Here is a 4,364-nt window from a genome sequence, read left to right on the forward strand (position 1 = left end):
CAGTCTCTGCCACCATGAAGCTTATCATTTGTTGGAAGGAGATAAACAAGAAACAATAAATGGATAAATAAGAAAACATGTCATATAGTAATAAATATTACACAGATAATTATAAAAAGTGGCTACTTTTCATTTGGATAGTCAGAAAAGACCTGTCTGAGAAAATGCATTTAATGTGTTTTTTGAATGAAGGCAGCCTTGCGAAGTTCACATAGGTATCATCTAACTTTATATGAAAAGCAAAGTCAAAAAGTAAACTTGAATCAAATAAAATCTTTTTGAGCCACAAATTTTTCCTTTTCCATTCCTGCATGAATATACACACCTTTGGTCAATATACACACCTCTGGTGAATGTGTGCAGATAAGGAACAAACATGATATTGGAAAAAATACACCCAGAAGTAAGTTGCATTAAAGGTGAGTTATTTGCAGAGGTGGATATAAAGAATGAGCCACGGCATGAAAACATGGAGGTTGGAGAAAGAAGGAGAACATGGGAACAACAAGAAAATTAAACAGCAATTTCCTTTTATTTTCCATCTCTCTACCTATTGGGCCTAGAGATATAAAGGATCAGCAAAAGGATGCCCTGAGTACCATGGGCTATCTGTGTAGGGAGAGGAGGGGACTGCTAAGAGATTCAAGTCATTTGCATCCATGATTAGTAGCATCACTTAGAATCTAAGACTACAATTTACATTATAAAAAAGTAACTTTAGCCTTTTTTTTCTTTCCGGGGCGCGTGGCGGCAAAATGGCGGTGCAAATTTCCACGAAGAAGAAGTTTGTCGCTGATGGCGTCTTCAGAGCTGAACTGAATGAGTTCTTCACTCGGGAGCTGGCTGAAGATGGCTACTCCGGGGCTGAGGTCGGAGTTACACCAACCAGGACAGAAATCATCATCTTGGCCACCAGGACGCAGAATGTTCTTGGCGAGAAGGGCCGGCGGATCCGAGAATTGACTGCTGTGGTTTAGAAGAGGTTTGGTTTCCCTGAGGGCAGTGTAGCGCTTTGTGCCGAAAAGGTGGCCACAAGAGGTGTGTGTGCTATTGCCCAGGCAGAATCTCTGCGTTACAAACTCCTAGCAGGCCTTGCTGTGCGGAGGGGCCACTCTGGTGTGCTGCGGTTCATCACGGAGAGTGGGGCCGAAGGCTGTGAGGTCGTGGTATCTGGGAAACTCCGAGGACAGGGGGCTAAATCCGTGAAGTCTGTGGATGGCCTGATGATTCACAGTGGGGACCCTGTTAACTACCACGTTGACACTGCTGTGCGCCATGTTCTGCTCAGACAGGGTGTGCTGGGCATCAAAGTGAAGGTCATGCTTCCCTGGGACCCAAGTGGTAAGACTGGCCCTAAGAAGCCCCCTGCCGGATCATGGGAGCATTGTGGAACCCGAAGACGAGATACTGCCCACCACCCCCATCTCGAACAAGAAAGGTGGGAAGCCAGAGCCGCCTGCTATGTCGCAGCCGGTACCCACAGCGTAACAGCGTCTCTTTGGCAGCTGGATCCGGAGACTGGATTTTAATCTGTAAAGACCTTTAATAAAATCTTTGAGAAAGAAAGAAAAAAAGTAACTTTAAAAGATCAAATTAATTATGTGTATCTAAGAGTTAAACAATCTTTAAACCACAAGAATAGTAACAATCTAGTTATATATATCCTGACTCCCTTCATAATAGATTATTTTTTTGGGGGGGGGAAGTATTAGTACTTATATGAAAATACCAGTTTCTTTTTCAAACTGTGGCTTCTCTATCTTTTGTATTAGTCTAAATGTGGAGTCCCAAGCCTTGTAAGGATGCATTTTATCTCAGATTTGTATCTAAATGGCTCTTTATAATTGGACAAGATAAAATTGTGTGAACAAATCTGATTATTACATGGAATGCCTAAGACTCAATTAAGAAAATCTATGAACCAACTTGTTTCCAATTTCTTGTTTGTGGTACATAAACTGAAGTTGCAGAAAAATTAACCAGGTAAAGTTGGGTTGTGCTCAGAGTTCAGCATCCCACCAGAGAGAATTCAAAACACTAATGTGAAGTGTTCACACAAAAAAATATGTCTGGTCTTTAGAAATGGGAGTGTGGAATTCATTAATATTTTGAGAATGTGTGGGTTCAATTTAAAATGTCTGTTTATGAGGATTACCTTTAATCTAGCCTTTCCTAGAAGAAAGGGGGAAGCGAAAGATACTGCATTATCTTGAACAGAAAAAACAAATCTGGTGATACAAGATTTTAAGACTGTGCTACACTGAGAGTGATAGGTAGCAGAGCATCTTGGTGTGTTTTTATTGAATGTCATCATGTTTTGTTGTTGAAATTACCAATGTGTTTTCAGGAAATATTTACTTTAATAACCTTTATTGTGCCCCTTTTTGAAAAAATAAACCTATGCAAATTAGACAATAAATAAATCTCATAAAAATTAGACAATTATACAAATTAGACAGTAAATAAAAATAAAAACAATAGTCTTGTCATTAAGTGATAACCTGTTAGTAATGTTTAGAGCCTTTAAAACAGATTTTGATGCCTATGTATACACATGGATATTTATAAAACTGTGACCATGCTATGCATATCATATTCTTATAATCTATTTTTCCTTATGTAATTTCTCTATGTAATCTATTTTTTATGAACATATTTTCACACCATTGAATATACTGAAATCATCATTTTTAATTACTATATTTTAGGGGCGCCTGGGTGGTTCAGTGGGATAAGTGTCCAACTTTTGATTTTGGCTCAGGTCATGATCTCAGACTCAGATCGAGTCCAGTGTCAGGTTCCTCGCTCAGCGCAGAGTCTGCTTGATTCTCTCCCTCTCCCTCTGCTCCTACCCCTGCTCTCTCTTGCTCTCTAAAATAAATAAATAAAATCTTTAAAAATTACTACATTTTATTGCCTGAAATGAAATACACATCCTCTTCCATTAGTCACTTAAGTTATTTTCAATTTTTGTTATTAAAAATAATGTTCTAATGGACCTAATCAGGGGTAAGCAGTGCAATAAAAGTACACATGATGGAGGCTCAACCCAGTCTAGAAGGTGAAAACTTCTCAGAAGCTTAAACCTCTAAGCTGACATATAAACGCTGAAACCTGAGAAAATCATCTGTAAGTGATGAAGAAAGATACAACCTAGATTGAACATGCTTTCGGTTTATTCTTAATATTCTTTAATCATTAAATTAGTAGAACATTCTTTAAATGCTTTCTTATTCTCCCTGTCCTTCAGAATTCAGCAATAAGTTATTTTACTCTTTTCTCTCTTTTTTTTTCTCTCTCTCTCTCAGCCATATTAATAACAATGTAGTTATTTGTATAGGTACAATAAAAATGGTCTTCCTTTTCTTAGGATATAACTGAACAAACTGATTATGCAACCAAATTTCTTGCATTTTCTGGAGTCCCATATATGAGAATAGTCTCATTTACTAAGGCATAGCAAGTTCATCATTAATGAATAAGGATTATGCTTCATTTGTGGAATCAATGCCCATAAAGCCCTACCAGGAAACTGGTCAGATATCTGTTCCATGGCTGACAAAATTAGCCTTAGAGGTGATAAATGAGATCACTTTTTATCAGCCCAGGAACCCTGCAGATTTGGGGTACCTTAAAAACAGAAAAGTCAATTGACATTTACCTCATCTTTGCTCTTTAGAATCTTAAAGTCCATTCCCAAGTCTTCTCCACAGAGCCTCAAGAAATGACTGTGGATTATAGGAATTATAAACTATGCCCCTTGAGCTGGGCCCAGTGGTTAGGAGAACCCAAGGAATAGTAAAGACCAAAAGATAAAATAGTAAAGAAACTCACAAGATGAAAACTAAACATTATGATTTAAGCTAGAGACAGGAAAAATAGTAAAGATTAAGTAAGGATCCAACATAGAAGATAAATTTCTACATTATTACACAGTTGTGGAGAGAGCCATGTCATGAGCCAGAGAAAATACAGAGAAATCAGAATTCCTAGATCACACATAGCAACATACCAGTTGAGCTAGTTTTAAAATAGTGTTTCTGCTGTCACTTTAGTCATGAATCAAGTTGGGTTTGTGGGCAAAATTGTATTAATTATTTGTTTATTTTAGGTTGCTTAGGATTTTATCATCTGGCTTTGTATAGGTTATAGGAAATTGCCAGCATATGAGGTATCGCTTTTGTCTGTTGCTTCTATTTTGGGTGAGGTTAGGTAGTGACATTATACTGTGGCAAATAAGAATTTCAGGATGCAAGAAACTGGTCCACAAAAGCTTGTGGGAAGTAAGAGGAGCTAGATGCTGCAAAGAAATATTCTAAGGCAGATCAACTGTGGCCACCTGACTCCCTGTGCAGAATGAAAAT

At 37.9% G+C, this 4,364-nt stretch overlaps 1 pseudogene; it reads left to right on the top strand.

Annotated features, from left to right (window-relative positions):
• Positions 1–755: 755 nt before the first annotated feature.
• On the top strand, positions 756–1,488 carry LOC110589963 (annotated as a pseudogene).
• Positions 1,489–4,364: the final 2,876 nt, after the last annotated feature.

The sequence above is a fragment of the Neomonachus schauinslandi genome, chromosome 7, assembly GCF_002201575.2.
Source record: "Neomonachus schauinslandi chromosome 7, ASM220157v2, whole genome shotgun sequence".
Classification (NCBI taxonomy): domain Eukaryota; kingdom Metazoa; phylum Chordata; class Mammalia; order Carnivora; family Phocidae; genus Neomonachus; species Neomonachus schauinslandi.